The following is a 20,432-nucleotide window of genomic DNA, read 5'->3' as shown; positions in this document are numbered from 1 at the left end:
AAAAGGAAAAAAAAAAAAAAAGAAATAATATGTTCACCTTATGAATGCAATAAGTGATTTTTGATACATTCTGTTTGTCTTATGGACTCTTTAGAGCTTTTACATGATAAGTTGAGTCTAATTCCACAACTTCTGCCTAGGAGTACAGGAAAGCCTTGCATGGGTTTATCTAGTGGAATAGCCCATCATTCCCAACCCCACCCTGCCCAGGATAAAGAAAACCTGTCCCAAGCTCTTGGTCCACAGAAGAGGTGACACGGTGCTCTCAGGCATTGCTGAAAAAACGCGAGAACAGCACAGAACCCCCAGAGGACTGGGCCAGCCAAGTACAGCCTGACTTTTTGGAGAAAAGAGGAAAATGGAGTGAAGAAGTGTTTCTCTTTTCTGTGCTCTGGCACCTATCCATTGGCGTGGAAAGGCAAACAAGTCAGTATGGACTTGAGAAAATAAGAGTGGACTTACGCGGACACTTACAGGGAGGCAGTCACCAGCAACACTTACAGATGCGGCCACGGGTCTCCACGGCAAAAAGGTTGGGCACAGGGCAGGCCTGGGATCAGGCAGGGTTTGTGAGCACACTGGGGCCCCCTAGGCTGCTCCCCTGGAAGAACAGGTCTCACGGGCTGCACTCCAGGTGGCCCCAGCTGAGCTCATCTTTGTACAGACTACACTCTGTCCAAGCACAGAACCTGGAAGTGGAGCCAAGGGAGGGTTTTCTCCTCCTGTAACATTGGAGAGGGCATTGCATTGTTGTAAACTACGTGAATGAAGGAGAATCTGGCACGAGGACTCTTTCCATCCTCCTGGCTGTGGAGTGAACAGGTGGCCCCAAATCTGTCTATGTGGTGGGGGGCGGAGGCGGGTAGGGAGAGGATGAATCTGAAAATATAATGTCCTGAAACTTAAATCTGAACCACATAAAGGAGAAAGAATAAGCTCTAAGGTAGCACTCCCAACATTTTCCACCGAAATATCAGAAAAAACTGCTTATGCTTGGATAAGAAAGGGCAGGTGTTGGCCCAAACCCACCCTCTACAGTCACAAAATGCATCTGAAACCTTAGTTTTTGTTTTCAAATCGCATGATGATTTTGTATTCTATTGTATAGTAGATCTGTGATAGTTTTAATATAAATGTATAGTTAGAAGTTCTCAGTTATTTAGCTTGTTCCCCAAAAACCACCTGGTAAAACGATGCTTTGGGAAGACACCTCACACTTCTTCTGTGACTTGGTTTCTGCAACTTGATACCTCCCCTGCACCTCTTGATAGGTATGAATTTAACAAGCACAGCTAGGGAACAGGAGCTCTGCTCCTCAAACAAACAGAGAGAGGCCACAGTGGCAGGAGGAGGTCACACAGCAAGGAAGGAGGGGAGGTCAATGCAGCCAGCGCCTGCCCCTCAGGGCACCCCGCTTCAGGGCCACCCCGTTCTGCTCACCAGAGGACTCAACCACTAGCCGCCTTTACACGCCCCAGCTCAAATGTGGAAACAACTTGCTTCTGATGGTTTCTCTTAACCTAGCTGAGACAGGTAATTATTTTTTTCAAAGAAATTGGGGAAAAAAATAAGGAGAAAATAGGCAAATAAGTAAAAGAAACATTAAAAAAATCAGCTTTCTTTCCTCTGCACGTGCCCTCGCCCGTGACAGGCACAGTTACCTCAGATGAATGGAGGGCTGTGCAGTGTTTGACCCTGCACTAGCTCACGTCCCTCTGCCAGAGCTGGTCTCCCGGACACCCCGAGAAGGAACTGTCATCAGGGCCCAAGCACGGCTTAAGACATAGCTCTTCTCCCGGCTTCTCCCTCTTCCTGCTCTCTCCATCTATATGTGTCTGGTGTGTGTATTGCATATGTTCTGTGCATGTGTTATATGCCATGTGTGCATTATGTGAGCGTGTACTGAAGATTACGTGTTTTTAGTGTGCCATGTGTGGTGTGTGAATGTTTAGTGTGTGCCAGCTGTGCTCCATGTGTGTGCTGTGTGTTGTATGTATATGTTGTATGTGCTGTGTATGTTGTGTGTGCTTTGTTGTGTGAGTGTGCTCTGTACTGTATGTGTGTTGCATTTGTGTGCTGGGTTGTGTGCTGTGTATTGTGTGAGATACACATACATAAATCTGCACATAGTGCAGTGAATCTCAAGACCAAACAGAGCCCCTACGTATCTTTGCCACCCACCCAGAACCCTCCCTCAGTAATTCCACCTGAGAAGTTTATTCTTCACCAGGAGATGGTAAGGATGGGGTGACTGGCATATTAAATAATCTCAACCCTCAGGCAAGATGTCAACTTTTATACACAGGATTTGCCTCAGCTTTGTATTCTACCAAGTGTTAAATAACACTAAATTCATACAATAAATTTAACAGTCACATAGTAATTCTAGCTGTAGAGCAGTAAGAGTGCAGCCTTTTCACAAAAGCATAATGCAGAATAAAAGCACCAAGCTTCCACTGAGAATATGCAGGAGGTTAAAAGTAGTTGGATTTAATTATTTCATTAGAGCCTATACTATAGTATGTGCAGGTAGACAATATTTATATAACAATATCAATGATATACTTTAGGCTTTCCCTGTAGCATAGTAAAGAAATTGGCAGGGAGGAGAAAAGGATTCACTTCGTTGGAAATGATTCATTCTTATTTCCAGACCAAATCCTACAATTGAATTCAGCTTCTAAAATTTGGGTAAATTGCCTGATTTCGTCTCCACTCTGACCTTTGGAATCTGGCTGATTAAGGCTGGGCCTGCTAACACAGCTGGTCTGTCCTTCTACTAAGCTGACCTGCTAGAAACCAGCCAATTCAGCCAGGCAACCAGCTACTAATCAGCCAGTTTCTAGTTAATCTTTACTGCTTATGAGTTCCAAGATTACTTAACTGCCAGCAACCAGGGGAGTGAAGGGACCTGTCCTTCTTCCCATGAAAACAGGAAAGACAGTCTTCTGTGAGAAGAAGGGTCAATGTTCAACTTAGAAAAGAATCAGTGATGGCCACGGAGCCCAGAGGCTGTGCTTCCCAGCCAGGCCACATGCACTGCGCACATCACTCTCTTGCCTCTGTCTCAGCTAGGTCCCCCGCTCCCTCTGCACTATGACTAGAATGGAGCTGTGTAAACATGGGTGGCATTAGTGCACACTCCACCGCCAGTGGAGATCCTCTGATATAAAAACAAGATGGCACAATGAACTGCAGAGTCCTGCCTATGGTCTCTGGGTTTATGGGAAGGGCATTTTGCAGGCTAACTGGGTGTTAAGGATACGCTTTGGCTATCTCCCCTGGCAGGGTCAGTTGGAGGGAGAGCTAATCACTCAGTAAACAGAGAGAAGAGAGATGCTTATACTTAATAAGCCATTGCAAATGGAAAAAGCTAGCTCCTACCCACCGTGATTCTCTCTAGAAACAAATGGCTTGGATCCAAGCACTACAAAGCCCTTTCTGAAGGCTGAGAGGTCTCCGGGTCCCAGCACCCCCAAACGTAACCCTTCTGTGTTGTTCTCTTTCTTGTGGAAGTAGCTTTAACAAGGGAAGAGGCAATGACTGTATGCGTGTGTATATCACAGTCATGATTATTCCTTTTGTCTTAAGTGATGGCACTCCTGATGTGCAGTTCACCCTTCTCCCTCAGGGGCAGATGCAGCAATTACAGGGGAGGGCCAGACTGAGGAGCTGGGTGCTGCTTCTGCAACACCCTGTCAGAGGGTGTTCCCAATCCCCTTCCTCCAAGCCCCCTGAACCCTGAAGAGCGAAAGCAGCACAGAGCTCTAGCGGTTCAGCAAGTGGCAAAGCTGGCCTGGTGGCAGAAGGGAGGTTGAGGTCTCTGCCAAGGCTTGCTGCTCTGGTTTCTCTCATCTCTGGCCTGTGCCAACCATCCTGTCAGATGAAAGAAACAGTGTGGTTCGATGCGCCAAGTCAAAGCTCAGGCTGGGAGCCGCAGCTACGACACTGTCTCCACAGTCGTTTACATTTATTATTCTGTGCCCACTCTGGATACTTTCAGTTAAAATGTGGGAAATAAAAACACAAACCTGTCTCCCCAGGCTATAAAAAGGAATGATGAATATAAAAAAGGGGAAAAAAGGATCATAGAGCATTTAGTAGATATACTACACACAAATCCTAAGTAAGCCTGGCGTGGGGTAATGGCAAATACAACCATGTGAGGTGGTAGAGGGGCACTTTGTCCCTGAGAGAACTCCAAAACCAGGGAATTCCAGGCGTAGGATGACAGCCTTCCTGCTTGCACAGTTGCTATTACTCGGCCCTTTTCTAGGAAAAAGGACTTCAAAGATTTCTACCAATCACTCACATGGCCAGTGTCTAGGGCACTAGCATTTCTTTCCATTTCAATTTGAATACAGCAAGGAATCCAGGAAGAAGACAAGGAACTTTTTTTCTGACTTCTCCACTTAAGAGAGGGTGAATCTCTGGTCTCTTTCTAGAAACAAAGAAAGGAAGAGCGCTCACTAATAATACAGCCTTTCGACCTTCCAGCTTCTGGTTAGAACGAGGGGCCTAAACATAATCATCCAATAGTGTTTGTTCTGCGTGCCCCCTATCTTTGTCATTTCTCTTCTTCCTGTTTCTAAAGCTAGATTCAAACGTTTAAAAAAGTCCAGGCATGGTGTCTCATGCCTGCAATCCCAGCACTTTGGGAGGCTGAGGAGGGTGGATCACCTGAGATCAGGAGTTCCAGACCAGCCTGGCCAGTATGGTGAAACCTCGTCTCTACTAAAAATACAAAAACTTAACTGGGCGTGGTGGGGCACACCTGTAGTCCCAGCTACTTGGGAGGCTGAGGCAGGAGAATCACTTGAACCCAGGAGACGAAGGTTGCAGTGAGCTGGAGATTGTGCCACTGCACTCTGGCCTGGGTGACAGAGCAAGACTCTGTCTCAAAGAAACAAAAAACACAACAAAGCAAAACAAAAGTTAAAAGAGATTTAAAATAAGTATTGGGATACTTCCATTCTGCTAAAACTTATAGCTAATTTGCCTAGTCTTATTTCATTGTATTTGTATATTTACAGCTAGTGCTCAACTTACGACCACAATTGGTTCCGACAGACCGGTCGTAACACGATTTGGTCGTAAGTTGAGTAGGCTATATGTACAGTACTGTGAAATGATGTTATAAAAATCTTTAAGTCATATTTTATCATAATTTTCTTTCATTATTGTTATATATCATAATTGTCTTTGTTCATTTTAAGCCATTTGTATCATCTCTACACCATTTTGTTTCTTATTTTTACATTCGTCAGGTTTAAGTAAAACACTGCAATACCAGTACAACTGGTTTAATATTTGCAAAACATACAAAATTACAAAATACAGGTGCATACAAAAATACAAAATACAGGTGTAAAAAATACCATAGGAAACATTTTCCCAATTGCAAAACATATCAAAATATATAAACATGTACGAAACATTTTATTGGCTGCTGGTGCTTGGTGGTTGATGTTGTCATCTGAGGCAGCAGTTGGGGTTACCGGAGTTGGTTTTTTCATAAACATGGTAAGCTTTGTCTGAATTGCATGTTTCTTTTTTCTTTATAAATTTCATGATACGGACGAAACAGATCGTGCGCCATCCGTTCAATCCTTGCAAATTGTTCGATGTTTGGGTCCATTGCTTCGAAATGTATAAGAAGTTTATTCAGTAAAGATAAACTGTCTGTAATCCTTTAGTGGTGAACTTTCTTTCTGGCTCCTCCTCTTCTTTCTCTGCTTCTCTTCTTTCTTCTTCTGCCACTCTTTCTTCTTCCAGTTCGATTAGCTCTTCATTTGTAAGTTCTCCGGATTCTTTGTCTAGTAACTCTACGACATCTTCCATTTCACACTCCAAAGAAAGGTCTTTAGCGAGTTTTACTATTTTTTCCTGAATAGTTGCAAGTTCATGTTCACTGTCAAATCCGTCAAAATCATTAACATAGCGCTTAACACAATTTTCCCAGATGCCATTCATGCACTTTGGCGTCACAGCCTCCCAGGCGGTAGCGATATTCTTGATACACATCAAAATGTAGTGTTTCCAAAAATCTACAGCGGAGCAGTCATGGCTAGCAATTGTGGTCATAAAGTCGAATGGTCATAAGTTGCATAGGTTGTGAGTCGATCAACACCTGTACTCTTTAAAGAAATGTTTCAAAACCACAACGAGCTATCACTTCACACCAACTGTTACTAAAGAAACAAAAAATAACAAGTGTTGATGTGTTGGTGAGAATCTGGAGGAATGAAACCTCCTGTGCATAGCTGGTGGGGATGAAAAATGGTGCTGCTTCTGGGGAAAACTATGGAAGTTCCTCAAAAAACAATAAATAAAATTACCTTTTGATTCAGCAATTCTATTTCTGGGTATACGCTGAAAAGAATGGAAAGCAAGAACTTCAGGAGATAGTTACATCCCCATGTTCACAGCAGCTTCATTCACAATGGCTAACAAGTGGAAGTAACCCAAATGTCCGTGGACAAATGAATGGGTAAACCAAATATAGTGTGTATACACAATTGGCTCTTATTCAGCCTTAGAAGGGAAAGAAATTCTGCTGCATGCTACAATGTGGATGAACCTTGAAGATGTTAAGCGAAATAAGCCAGTCACAAAAGGATATTGTGTGATTCTACTAATATGAGCTCCCTAGAGTAGTCAGATTCATAGAGACAGAAAGCAGAATGGTGGTTACCAAAGGCAGGGGGCAGGGGAAAATGGGAATTATAATTATTACTTAATGAATAGCGAGTTTCAGATCTGTAAGATAGAAAAGTTCGGGAGATGGATGGTAGTGATGGTCGCACAACAATGTAAATGTACTTAATGCCACTGAACTATGCACATAAAATGGTACAAATGATAAAGTATATGTCATATATATTTTACTACTTTAAAAAAAGTGTTTTGAACATCGGACATTATGTTCTACCTCCATAACATTTGTGATGGAGGAAGAGCAGGTATTCTAATCTGCTATCAACACAGGAAGGCAGGCAGAAGGCCTCAGTGCTCTAAAAGCTTTGAGCCTGGCCTGGTGAGGTCCATCATCTGCTGCTGGAATCAGCCACCTGTTCAGCTACCTCCGGATGCCTCACCCTTTGATAGGAGGCATAAAGATATGTCCACAACACTGTTCAACTTCAGGGCTAATGGCAGCTGTAGGGTCCAAGTAGAGGGGGTTTGGGCCTTACTGGCACCTCTCCTTCCCTCTGCTTTCACATCTGGCCAGGGACACTCCCCTTCTGCTAGGTTCCCAGACTCCACCGAGGCCCCCTGACTCGACAGGAGGGCATGGTCCCAATTACCTCCCTCGACCACTGGACCACTGGCCCTCGCAGAATCCTGGCGGTGGCTGGGAACCCTGGCGGAGAGGCCTGTGCCTCCTGAAGCTTCAGCTCTCTCTGGATGGGTGAGTCCCTCCGGTGCCTCTGTCCTGTGTCCAGCTTCCTTTGTCCTCTCCAGAGGTCCCTCCTGGGCCTCACCACTGCTCAGGCTCCTCCAAACAGCTGCTCCCAATTCCCAGGACAGCTCTTCAAGACACAACTCCTTTCTCCCAGGAGACCCGCAGGTTTTAGCTCTCCTGGGGCCACTGCTGGACCAAGTCCTCAGTTGCTTCCTTGCCATTATCCTCTTTAAGCTCCCTCTCCCTCCTCTGGAAGCCCCGCTGGCTTCAGACTCCTTAATTGGGTGGCTGTTCCTTAACAAAAGCAGGTGCGCCTGCCCCGGGCCTCTTCGGACTTTCCATCACAGGCCAAAGGAAAACCAGACTTGGAAAAACTTGCAGGACTCAGGGGCCTTATTAAGACAGGCGCAAAACGATCCCTCTTCTTCTGTGCACCTTAAGGAACGCAGAAAGGAGGTAAGGCCGGGCAGGGGAAGTTCCCAGAGCGGGCAGTCAGGGTTGCCCCCAGGCCCTGGGCAAGGAGGTTTCCGGAGGCTCCGAAGTTCTCCAACATGTGTGTATGTTTTTGGTGGTGGTAATTGGGAGGCAGGGGGTCAAGACCAGGAGTGCAGAGAGTGGGAGAGAAGACCCCCTCCGCCCATCCTGGGCGCCAGGTTGGTCCTAACCTCCACCCAGCGTCAACTTTTTGCTGCTCCCGTTAGATGGCGCCCAATACTTTCTAACCACTTGTGAAAATGCTCCTGGCCCGGAACAAAAAGAACCGTGGGGTGTGAGTGTGAGTGTGTGTGCGTGTGTGAGTGCGAGTGCGCGCGCGGGGCCGGGCACAGGGCACGGGCGTCGCCTGGCACTACGCGTGGCCCCATCGCGGGTCGGCTCGGCCCAGGGCAGGGGCGCGCTCGCGGGAGGAGCTGTGCGGCAGGCGGAGAACTTTCTTCGTTTTCCCTTCGCTCTCCCTCTTGGGCTCGCGCCTAGGCCCTGGCCACTCTCCCGGAGAGAAGCCGAGAGAGCCGGCCGCGGCCTCAAGAATCCAGCGCTGGCTCCAAATGACCGCGGGGCCACAGTGCGCGAGAGGAAAGGGGTCCGGAACTTGCGGGGTGGAGAGCTGGGACGCACATGACAGCCCCTTTCTCCGCCCTGACTTACGGCCCCAGCGCTCACAGCCGCTGCTCTCTTTTTAAGAGAATGGGGCAGGTGCAGGTTTGGTTGCTGCTGTTTTAGCCGCTCCAAGGAAATTGTTTGGTGTAAGATTGATTTCCTAAGCGAATGCGTGCACGTTTCCAGCAACACAGGGCAACCTTTCTCGCGCCCAAAGCCGGTGAAATTAAACAGACTTCCTTATGAAAAGCCCCTTGGGGACCCTAGGGCGTTAGATGCGACAACTAATTTTAAAATAACTGTTTAACGGGTGGTTAGGGAGCGCGCTTTCTCTCCACTACCAAGTTCACCTCTTCTTCCACCCCCTCTAAAACAAGTGACTTGACGATAGGTGATCCCGTTCCCTAGTCCTCTCCTTAATGCCAGTCTGGAAGCGCACTGTCTTGGAGAAGGGATGCGTCTCCTCGCCCTCGAGAGCCAGCGCGGAGACCTTCTTTTGTGCCTCCGCTTGGCTGTGAACTTTCCCGCGCGGTAGGTTCTCCTTTAAGAAAGTAGCGTCCCTATGAATATTTAATACTGTGCGCGGGCCGGCAGGGCGGAGGGGAGCCCACGGCCAGGGTTTCCGCGCGCGCAGAGACCCTGGCGCAGAGCGAGCGCTTCCCCACTAGCCTGGCCGCCGCGGGAACTCGGGGACTAGGAGGGCGGAGGTTAGCGGGAGGAAAGGGCCGGCAGAAGGGGGGCTGGGGACGGGAGCCCGGCTCGGGGCCGTCGCGTTCATTTCCATAAGAAAGCTGAAATCGCAGTTGGAAGCAGGATTTCTCGCCCCTGCAGCCCTTCCCCCATACCCGGTGTACTGCAAGAAGCTGGCTCTGGAGCTCAGAGCCCGAAGTGTGTGCTCTAATCTTTGATGATGTTGATAAAATGTGGTTTCAAATGTTGTCCCGAAGAGGCCGGTTTCCTGTCTGTGTGTGGAATGGAAGGACCGCGCCGGGTGAGTACAGAGCGCGGGGAAGCGGACAGAAGGCGCAGGGCGGAGGAGAGGGAGGGCGCAGCCGGTGGGTGCGGGGCAGCCCTGCAGAGGAAGTTCTCCGGGGGGTTTTGAAAGGTGGAGCCAGGCTGAAGTCCAGTTTCCCGAGCACAGAAGATTGTGTGTGTGCGTGTGTGTGTGTGTGTGTGTGTGTGTGTCTCAGAGAGAGTATGTGTTTGCTTTGGGGAGTGGGGAGCGAGATGAGGGAAGAGGTCACGAAAGCCCCGGAACCCAGGAAGCCCGCGCGTGGGACGGCCTGGCAGATCTCGCTACCTCTTTCTTCAAAGAGCGGGGGAAACTTCCGCTGGCCGTCGCTGACCCTCTTCCTGCGAAGGAATAAAAGTGAACTTGCCCAGATACTGGATTCCACTGGCGATTCAGTTGTTCAGTTCTTTCTGCGATCGTATTGGGCATTGAGTTTCTTTTTGACTTGCAGTGTGAACAGTAGCCATGTGACCTCAATTCTATATCACACACACACACACATCCACCCCTACCTCCTAGGTACTTTATGATCCCATCTGGAGGAATTAAAATCCAGATCTGTAATGTTTATTCTTAGATAGTTTACCAAAAGCAGGGAGAAAATGTGTGAGACACATGTCTGCAAATATAACAAAAGTACTTTCCCTTCTGCTTGAAAAGTTGCCTGCAAATGGCTGGCTTCCGTTTACTTACTGCACCACCTGTACTTCTCCAGGAAGCTAAATGGAGTCAGGAATAAAGCACCAATCAGATCAAGCAATTAAATACCAATTATGACTATTAATGACTTTATTACTAATGACTGGAGTAGAGGACTCCAAATCCAATTGAGGTAATCAAGCTGTTTTAAAATTCTGCTACCTAACATTTTTACTGCACTCCTTCCCCAAAATAGGAGGCTAAAATAACGGAGGTTAGGTTTTTCAAGAGTTCTCTAGGAGGTATTTATGGCCAATGTTGAATTTATTTCTCTCAGTAAAGTTTATTGCAACTGCTGGTAAATAATGGAGTCTTCCTTTCTGGCTCTGTCAAGTTATGCAAAGTGTAATTGATGATGATGGTTACACGATATATGGTACTTAGTTTGGATGCAGAATCAGGAAGGAGCAGGGGTGCTTTCTCTCTTCAATTTCTCTGATAATGCAGCAGACCCTGGAAGATTTTAAGGAACAAGTGTTTTAATTCTTCAGATGAAGTAATGGCTATTGGGATGGTTGGAAGGTGAGGAAATGTAGAATGGGGACCCCAAACAGCAAAGCGAAAGAAGGAATTTGGCCTAGGTTTTGAATTTTATTTTTGCTCATGGGTTGAAATGGCTTTAGCATGTCATAAGCTACGTGACTGAAAAGAAAAGGTTACTGAGAGCAGTATATTGGTGTAAAGGCTACTGTGTGGCTGGTTTTATTACTGAAGATGATTTGCCAGCCCTCCTCGCCTCTTGATTGACACCCCTTCTTATCCCAAATGGAAGTCTCTGCTCATTCTGGGATGGGAGGAGGAGGCCTGGAGGGAGGAAGGGAATACATTTCTGCTGGAGTCCATGAGAAGAAAGGAGGAGGGAGTTAGCAGAGATTCTTTAGTCACTGTGTAGCAGGCAGGCTAGGCAGCTGGGCACTTGGAGGAGCCAGCAGTTCATCTTGATATAGGTCATCTCAGCTCATTGTCCCATAGTTCAGCCCTTCAGGACACAGAGAGTGTTTGGAGCAATGAACTTCAAGTCCCTGGCTTGGGATGTTTCCCCATCACCTCCCTCCTAGGTGGAAGCCTACAGCAGCACCCGCCCAGCATCTGGTTCTGATGTGTTTACTAGGTTGGTATGGAAATGCCCAGGCTGCATGGTAGAAACCCGAGCTGCTAGTGACAAGCACACTGCTCTCCTAAGCAGCGAAAAGTTTTGATACTTTTTGAGCACTGGGTGGCCTCCTCTCTTGATGTGAAGCACATGATCCCCCCTCCCCATTTCTATTTGTCAGAGTTAATTGCCCTGCAGTGGGGCAGCTTACACCTCAGGCAGTGCCAAGAAATACAGCAGGGAATCCTGCACAGGTAACAGGATGGCATGGTATTACCTTAGACACCTAGGAGTTCAAAAAGCTCAGTGGAATGAAATGGGCCTGGGGCATTCTCCCTTTGGTGCCTCCCTAGGGACAAGCCCCTTTGGTCTGGCCCAGACTGTGGGCAGCCTATGTTTGATGACCCTGAGTCCTGAAAGTGAAGTTAGTCACTTTTGTAACTGGACAATCGACCCCAGAGGCAAATCTAAAGAGGAGAGCTTCAGGTATCCACACAATTTCATTTCTGTTCCAGGGCACCACGAGGCACCCTGAGAACTCAGAGGACCCAGAGGCTCCCCTCAAACAAATTCCCTGCTGACCCTGGGTACCCCTTGAAAGAGGAGCAAGAGGCTGCCACAAGAGTCGGCTTATAACTCCCAGCAAAGACTCCCAGCAAATGAGTTCTGTTTGGGCTCTGCCTACCACTAAGCCTGGTTGTGGGGGAGGCAGGGCCTCTGAACAGGGCAAGGATAATCAGTTGTTCCCCTTTCTGGGGTCAGAGGCAAAGAAGCCTGAAGGGCTGGCGGTGGCGCTGGCTCTGGGTTTATTGACTCTGTGATCCTATCCAGCTGTCCTGCGGGGAGTTCCAGAGCGCTCCCAAAGTGCATGGGGAAACTGCAGAAGCAGGACTGGGGCACAGTACCAGAAGCTATTTGTCTCTTAGAACCTGGCGCCCCCTCCACTTACCTTACAGGAGACCCACATCACTCAAGTCTCAGGACACCTGGTGGGAGAGACTGGTGAGAGTTGAAGGCAGATTTCCTCTACTTACAACTTGTTTGAAAATTGACATAAAGAGGAGAACAGACACTCCATCGCCCATACAGGGCCTCCATTGTGTCAGAAAACCTATCCCCTCCTAGGGCACCCTTGACACTCCCCTAGGTGGGCCTACATATTATTCAGGACCTGTCCCCTGTACCCAAATAAATATAAATGAGTTCATTTATTTAAAAGAAATATTACCAGGCTTATAAGAGCCACGCTAGTGAAAGAAAAAAAAAAAAAAAAGAAAAGAAAAGAGAAGAAATTTTTTTTAAAAAAAGTAAAAAAGAAAAGAAACATTACAGCTTTAAACTTTTCCCAGCCAGAATCCACCTAATTGCATCAAGATCTCTTGCCAGGAGCCATAACCCCTTCCCCACCTGTTTTCCCTTCTTTTTTTTTTGTGGCTTAAAATTGCATTTTAGGAGGGTTGATATAATGTTGTTCATGTCAGCAAGTCTCCCTGCCCCACCCTCACCCCACCACCCTATATGGAATTATAGTTGGAAACCACACACACACATAGAAAATCTTTTAAGGTTTTTTTCTGCTATTCTTCCTGACTAGAAGAGTTGACAAGACATAGACACATTAAGTTGCATAAAATACAGTAGCGTGATCAGCCTAAATGCATCTCATTTGCACTGTTTGTAGCCAGGGGTGGGGGCTTGTGTCACTCATTGCCTCCCCCTCCTCCTTCCAGGGTAGATCAGCCCGCTGGAATTTCAGAGCAGGCCCCAAGGCAGCAGTCATTTGGGAGGTGGAAGCCCCAGCCCACCCCAGGCCAGGGGTGGTGGGAGGGTGGTTAGGGAATGTGTCTGCAGGTCTGACCTGAGGGCTTGAACCAGCTTTGGCAGACCTGGGCTCTGGGAGGCTTGGCGGGTGGGTGCCCGCAGCTGGAAGCTGGAGGTCTGTAGCGATGCTTCTGAGCTTCTCTTGAGTTGAGTTCAAGAAAGGGGACACCAAGAAGTAGGGGAACAGTCACTGACTATATTTTATATCCAAGCCTGCCCTTTCCCAGAGTTGTGTTCTCACCATCCACTTTGCCGGTGGACGGGAAACACTTCTGCCTAATGGGTTTCTGCACCTGCTCCTAGCCCTGAACTCGGGCCCTGAGCTTCTCACTGCCGCCTGCTCTGCGCTGAGCCCCACTCCTGAGCCCGGGAGGTGCCGGAGCAGCGCCTCTCCCACCACTCCGAGAGGCCCATGGGAGCTGCGCCGGAGCCTTCAAAACCCCGTAGGGGCGTGGGGGTGAAGTTGGGGATCATTCGGGTGATTTTTTTCTTACTATTTCCCAATCCCTCTCCCGCGTTGATGTCAACTCTCCCAGTCTACGCGTGTTGGGGCGCCAATCTTCTCCCTCCAATTCCTACCCACCAGCTGAAGGTCGGGTCCCAGGGTTGCCCCAGGGTTCAATGGCGGCGGGGGGCGCCGGGTAGAGGGTCGGGAGGACCTGGATCTTCGGGGACTAAAGGGGACCTCAGCAGGGTCGGAGTGCATAGCCTTGGCCGTTGGGAAATGCTCCACTAGCCACTGTGAGTGCCCAACAGCGTGTCGTGGGGGCGTCCGTTCTGCAGCTCGGGTGACTCAGACGCCCCGCCAGCCCCGCCAGCTCCCCGCTTCTCGAACGCTCTTCTGCTTGCCCAGCGGGGAGGCTTCAGGGCCTGCCTCCTCAGGCCAGATTGTAGCCCGCGACCTTCCCGGGCCAACCAAGGGCGAGGCATATTGCCCAACAAGGCCACCGCCTGACTGAGCCTCCAGGGGAACAGCCATTGCCAAAGCCCCGCGGGCCCAGGCGCGGCCACCTACCAGTACCCGCGCAGGCCTGTGGGAGCTCACGGGCAGAGGCCGAGAGGCTGGACTGCCAGCCCCACACCGCTGACAGCCGGGCACATCTGCGGAGCCCGGGGGAACAATCAGCGGGCTCGGCGTCCCGGGAGCTGGGGACACGCCTGCAAGGTGTGTGATTCTTTAAAGATCCTTGTACTAGTTTTGCAGGAAGCCTTTGTTACAGCTTTGTCAGCCTGCGCGCCTTCAGCAGCTCCTCCCGGGCCCCTCGGTTCCCTCCTGGCTCGCCCCCAGCGGAGAGGACCTGGCACAGGGGATCTGCCCAGAATCAACTGCCCTGTTCCACCTCCCCTCCTGCAAGATTCTCGTCCGTTGGCTACAGTCTCCCCTCCGTGCTTGGGGCAGATAAACACAGTTCGTCCCGCCTGCAGGATTGGGGCGATGCTGTCCTGGAAGAACAGGCTTTATGAATGTGACCTCGGGTTGCTGCAGCGGCGCCATACTGCTACTGATGATCGAGGGTAGCTCGCCTGCCACCGTAGGGCGACTGCGGTGGGCACAGCAGGGCGCAAAGAGGAGGGGGTAACCTGCCTGCCCAGGCTAAATATTTGAGGATTCTGACAAAAAGAACTGGTTGAGGATGACGCAGTTATGAACTAACCTGGCTCCTACTGCCCCACAGGGCAACCAGTCCCAGTAGCCTTGGGTACCACTGCCCCCACCATATCACCGTTGTAAAGGATGGACTCCTGCTGAGCCAAGGTGCAGCTCTAGGCAGGATCCCTGAAGGATGCTCTGGCACACAGAGGGTGGAGGTAGGACTTTACATGCACACAAGCTTACATGTGCCCTGTCATATATGGTTACACTTTTCCCCATTCCCCCACAGTCTTCCTATTTAACTTGTCTTCAGTCCTCCTTTCTAGGGCTTTCCGCCTGCACACAGTCATTTGGAGAAAATCAAGTGAGCGCACCTCTCCCCACAGAGGATTCTGTGTGTTATGTAACAGACTCACACTGGGATTCCTCAAGTTACCATTTTGCCCCAAATCAGCCAGGACTTGGTTTTCTGGCGGGGGTGTCAGGATGATGCAAATGGAGGTGGAAGCTTCATTCCCTGGGGGCTTTTATTCCCCTTCTTCAAGCCCCAGTTCAAGGCCCAGGAACAAAGAGGAAAGGTAACTGATCTCTCTTTTGGTCTTCCTCTCCCCTCACTTCCAGCCCCTCAATTGCAGACCCTCCTCTTTGATAAACAGAGGAAAGCCAGTGGGATCAGGTACATATATAAATACTGCTGACCTCGGCCTCCTCTTCTCACTGAAAAGCGGAAGCCCAGCCCGTTTCAGGTGCAGGCTGCTCCCTGCTTTGAGTGTCCACCACTTCTACTCCCCCAGGCTGCATGAGACTCAAGGCTACTCACTTAACATCCCTCTCTTGTTAAAAAACATTCAGGACAACTATTAAATAGTTCTTGGAAGAGTTTAAGACCTTCTTTCAGGAGCAAAACGTTTTTAAAGCCTTGCTTGGCAGAAATCTTTAAGGCGTACAAAGTAGAATCAGTAGGCTTGCCTGAGCGATTTTGAAATTTGAAAGATTTCTCCCCATGAAATGTTAATTTAAAATAGTTTGTAGATGTTATTTTGTTGTACGATGGCTTTTTCACTATTGTCACCTAAAGATTCTCAAGACCAAGCTACTAAGACATTTCTTTTGATTTGGTTAGTTTCTGGGTGATACTATACTTTCTGATTAGACCTATTTAATTTATTTTTTTTAACTCTGCAGGACAGTTTTCAACCTTGAAAATGTAAGTGAAACACAGACTCACCCTCCCTCTGAGACCCTGTTAGGGGCAGAAAGGAACAAATCTAGCTAGCCTCACTCACACCTCGAAGTTTCCCTGTCTGAACCTGGGTACAGTGAGCATGGTGGGTTTTGACACCTTTTATTTTATGGCTGGCTCAAGGAAAATTCTTTGAAATGAATATCTATTCTATTTCAGTGTGCAGTGTTCCAGCCAACTAAATGGGCCTGCCTTATGCCAAGAGGCAGTCCTGGAGGACAGAGCTAATATGTGATCTCCCAGGAAGCTCATCAGAACACCTCTTATCCCTTTTCTTAAAAAAAAAAAAAAATTAAAAAGTTTTTGGTTCCCTCTCAGTGTCTGTTCCATTATTTTGTAGCTACAATAATGAAACATAGGCAGCAGTGATCATTCTTTTTGTCCTTTGTAACCATGCCTAGTGTTGGGAACTCACGAAGTCCCAGATATACCTCGGATGTATTTTGTGCTTTTCACATTTATTCATTGCTGACTGGGCCACACAGATCATTCACACTTGATTCTGCCTTCTTCTGGACAACTCTCCCTCAAACAACACCCCTCTATGAACTTACAGGGAAAGGGGATTCGCTTAGAGAAAACTTCCTGAATTAAAAAATACCAGACTCAGTCTCACCAGGTAATTGATCCTGGTCATGCCAGTGACTAGGAAGTCATCACCTAACACTCTCAGGAAGGAGGCAGGCCAGTGGGCACATTTCCACGGACTTTCTAAAACTGTGGCAACTGAGCACATTTTACAGATACAATTTTGGTATATTCCCATCCAGCTTAAGGCATTTAAAATGCAATTTTGTTCACACTCACGTGCGTGCACACATATGCACATGCACGTGTCAACTAGGGTGATATTACCAGCCCATTTCCACTGGGCAATTCTGGTGACAGCAACTACAACCAACAGACTTCCTTTCTGAAGAGTAAAAAAAGAAAACAAAAACCTCTCCATCTATTTTAAAAGGTTATTTTATACTGTTTAACATTCTTTCCAGACAGGAATTGGCTGGGCGCTTCTGCTCCCTTTTCAAAGACCAGGTAAACTAACTGCTCTCCTACCCCTCCCCAGAACCAAGCCATTTTTAAAAGCCAAAATTTCCGTTTCCAAAGGAAGGAAAAGGAACAAATTCCATTAATGAATTGTATACATGGAATGTGGCTTGTCTCGGACATTTGTATTTGTAAATAAATGGCTCTCTGTTCATTATGTATGTTTTACTGGGATAAAAAAATGAACTTTAATGCCTCTGAGCATGCTATAACACAGCAAATATTTCCACTTATGGTTTGTTTAAGTTCCACTGTTTTCTGGTACTCACTAGAAAGAAATCGGTTTAAATAGAGTCAGTTGTGGGGTTTAAACTTCCAGGCTCACTTGGGGAGGCGGCACCTCTATGTTTACCTAAGTACTGGGGGGAGGAAGGATGGCTCCCTGGGAATGTTATGGGGATTAATCTGGAGTTTCGCTTTTGTCCCTGGATCTTTCTAACGCTGACCACGGCCTCAGTTTGCAGCTTCAGAAGCGTAGCCGGCGTGCGATCTCCTTGGTGGGCGGACTGGGCACAGTCCCCTGCCTTGCCCTGCTGCCGGCGCCCGCACACCGCGGTTTCAGTCAGTATCGTCCCTAGGCCCAGGCCTGCAATCTTCCGGCGGAGATGGGATCTGGGGTCGGGGGGGTGGGGTGACTGTCACCGGGCCAGGCACAGGCAGTCTACCCTGGTGCCTGTAGGGCTCTAGAGTTTCCCACACGCGGGAAGCGGAGGCGTGGGCCAAGCGCCGGGAGCCACCCAAGAACTCCACCGCCCAGTGCGGCGCGCAGGGCCTGGTGGCGCGAAACTTCCACAAAGCCGCCTACGGCCTATCGCCTTGCCTCCGTTCCACAGTCCCAGCTGCCTGGACCTCGGTGTCTTCCCAAACAATGAGACCTGCCAGTGCACTAGGCCGTTCTGCTCTGACTTCTGCCCCGCACACTGGGAACCGAGCGAAAGATTACGGGTTGGAACCAGCCAGTGCATCTCCTTCCACGCGCCGCATCCTTCTGGAAGACAAACAGAGTACGTACGCCCTCCATGTCAATTTCAGGCCCTGGTCTGGGCCACAGTCCTGGAAGACCCAAGGGGTCACGGGTCCATATCCGTCTTTACTTTGTCCTCTGCTCCAGGGCTCTAGGGCCCTGGGCAGCAGAGATGGGGATTTCAGAGAGAGGCCGACACAGCCAGGCCTTGAACTCAGCCCCTCTGAACTCCACAGTCCTCAGCGGGGGCGGCAACTCAATTCTCCCGGGAGGAGGCTGCACCCCTAGAACGGAAAATCCGCAAACATCGCGCAGAGACCCACAACATTTCTAACCTTTCTTTCCACAAGCTCCCCAGAAAGTTATCGACAGAACCTCTGGAACCTGAGCCGACTCCAGTCTCCAGCAAATTCCTCAACCTTCCAAGGAAACTTTGAGAAGTTTCCCTTTCCCTCGCTCCTCACGGACTTTCTCTAGGTCCCAAGTTTGCTCATTACTCTGCTGACTGCCCTTTAGTCTCTAGGGCTCCCCAGGCTTGAGTGTTTCCCGAATAATAATAATAACAATAATAATTGTTATTATGAGGCCAGGGAAGAATAGGATCAGAGGGTAGGAGGGACTGAGGGGGGGAGTGGAAATGTTTATAAAAAGGTTTATTTAAACCTGTGTTTCAAAAAGGTTCAGTTGACAATTATCAGTAACCCCGATAGACAACTCCATTAAAAAAGAAGAATTTACTACTGCTCTCGAAAGCCGTTATTTTTTACATCGCTTTTTAGGAAGATAGATGAACAAAACATCGCGTTTCAAGCCATTTTGATCTGTAATTGAAAGGCAGGATCGGTTTGTATTCTCCTACGGCTTTTACAGAAGTTGCAGTGATCCAAAGTCGGGTTGCTGTGTCAGAGTGGCATTTTTATTAATGAGAATACAAAAAGCTTGCATATTCTTAGCCCTGCTTGAATTTAGTTGCTAAGCAACCGGTGTATGGTAATTCATCCGCGAAATTTAAATCTTTGAGAAAGGATCGTGCGTTTTGCTGAATGGTCGCCACGAGGAAAACAACTTGTGGGACCCGCAGCAGCTGCCACAGTCTGGCCGCCCGGCCGCCCCACCGCGACTGTCACCGCCCTACCTCTGCGCCCAGCCCTGCCCTCCCTCCCGGAGAGAAGCGAGCTTTGGACTACCGAATGCCCCGGGTCTCCCTCCCCCTCCGCCTCTTCTGATCCCGGGTTTTCACCGGAGGCAGGCCTTACACCTGACCCAGTCGCCTGCATCCCTAGGGCTTCGGGGTCCAGACTGCGAATTTCCGCATTCTCCTCCCCTCACGCGCACCCACAAGCACACGGCACGCGCACACACACTAGCGCACACAACGTGCCGCCACGAGAATGCCTGTTGCCCTCTTCCCAGACACCTCTGAGGTCACTTCCAGAGCCGACTCTTCCTTGAGGAAGACCGGTCTCATCAAGAACGCAGCCCACAGCCCGCCAGAAGGCCAGGCGGCCGCCTCTGGCCGGCAGTGACATCATAGGCTCCTGCTCGCCAAGCTCGCGCCCACATTTTAGGATACAGGAACAAACACGGATGTGAAATCAAGAATGAAAGAGAGAGTAATCTAATTAATAGGCCATGAGCCAGGCTAACAAAATCAAAGAATCTGATTACACAAGTACCCCTCCTGCTATCTCCGCTGCCCCCACCCCCAGCTCCTCCAGCCTGCGCACTATTTCCTTTCCTAGGCTGCAAAGTTCAGGATGCAAACGCAGAGCCCTCTGCTTTCCTTATTGAAATCAACGTCAAACCTACTGTGAGGATCCCGCACCCAGGAGGTCACATGGGTGACCTTCAGGGCCTCAGACCAGCAGCCCTGTGGAGCTGAGATGACCAACTGACCTACAGAACTTGGAGAGCCTGAGAGGTTGCCCCACAATTCTCAAATTCATCACTCTGAACAACAACAACGACAACACCTGTGCTGATTGCTTATGCTGTTAGTAGCAGGACCAGGATAAACGGCTTCTCCACTCACAGTCATTTTATAGATCATCGAATTTTTTTTTCTTTAATCTAGCACAACTCTTCTTTTTTCATATCACCTTGTTTCTGGGTCACTGATAACCTCAAACTCCCATCTCTTATTTCAACTCCCTTTCCCAACATTGATGTCTGAGCACAGTCAGGTATTAGGTTATCACTGAAACATAGCATCTGCTCTAATCGTTGCAGCCAGCCACGTGCATTTCATGAAAGAAGAAAATTCTTTAATTTTTGTCTTTCTGCCTTAACAAAAACAATCAGGTCCACCTTTTAAATAATTAATTTCAAGTCTGCATCCACTGCCAATTCTTGTTGCATCCATTTTAGAGTTGATTAATTACCCTGGAACTTGGGCAAACTAAACTCCATGTGGAGAGAATGTTTCTTCCTTCAATTTAGTTCTGAAAGCTACAAGTTAT

At 48.7% G+C, this 20,432-nt stretch overlaps 1 protein-coding gene and 1 long non-coding RNA gene across 10 annotated transcripts in view; one reads left to right on the top strand and one right to left on the bottom strand.

Moving 5' to 3' along the window:
• Positions 1 to 20,432, bottom strand: part of LOC119473083 — a 60,312-nt gene that overhangs the window by 31,465 nt on the left and 8,415 nt on the right. The window lies entirely within an intron of this gene.
• On the top strand, positions 8,173 to 16,277 carry LOC119473084. 8 transcript variants are annotated; one of them, XR_005202248.1, is made up of 6 exons: positions 13,836 to 14,290; positions 14,551 to 14,657; positions 14,802 to 14,934; positions 15,046 to 15,297; positions 15,905 to 15,926; positions 16,122 to 16,277. It is a non-coding gene; the product is annotated as an uncharacterized LOC119473084 (long non-coding RNA). The 8 variants fall into 8 exon arrangements; XR_005202252.1 differs by lacking the exon at positions 13,836 to 14,290 and adding exons at positions 8,173 to 9,207; positions 9,448 to 9,491 and having other exon boundaries at positions 15,046 to 16,277; XR_005202251.1 differs by lacking the exon at positions 13,836 to 14,290 and adding exons at positions 8,173 to 9,207; positions 9,332 to 9,491 and having other exon boundaries at positions 15,046 to 16,277.

The sequence above is a fragment of the Cebus imitator genome, unplaced genomic scaffold, assembly GCF_001604975.1.
Source record: "Cebus imitator isolate Cc_AM_T3 unplaced genomic scaffold, Cebus_imitator-1.0 Scaffold131, whole genome shotgun sequence".
Taxonomy (NCBI): Eukaryota; Metazoa; Chordata; class Mammalia; order Primates; family Cebidae; genus Cebus; species Cebus imitator.
This window is presented reverse-complemented; position numbering and strand designations above follow the sequence as displayed.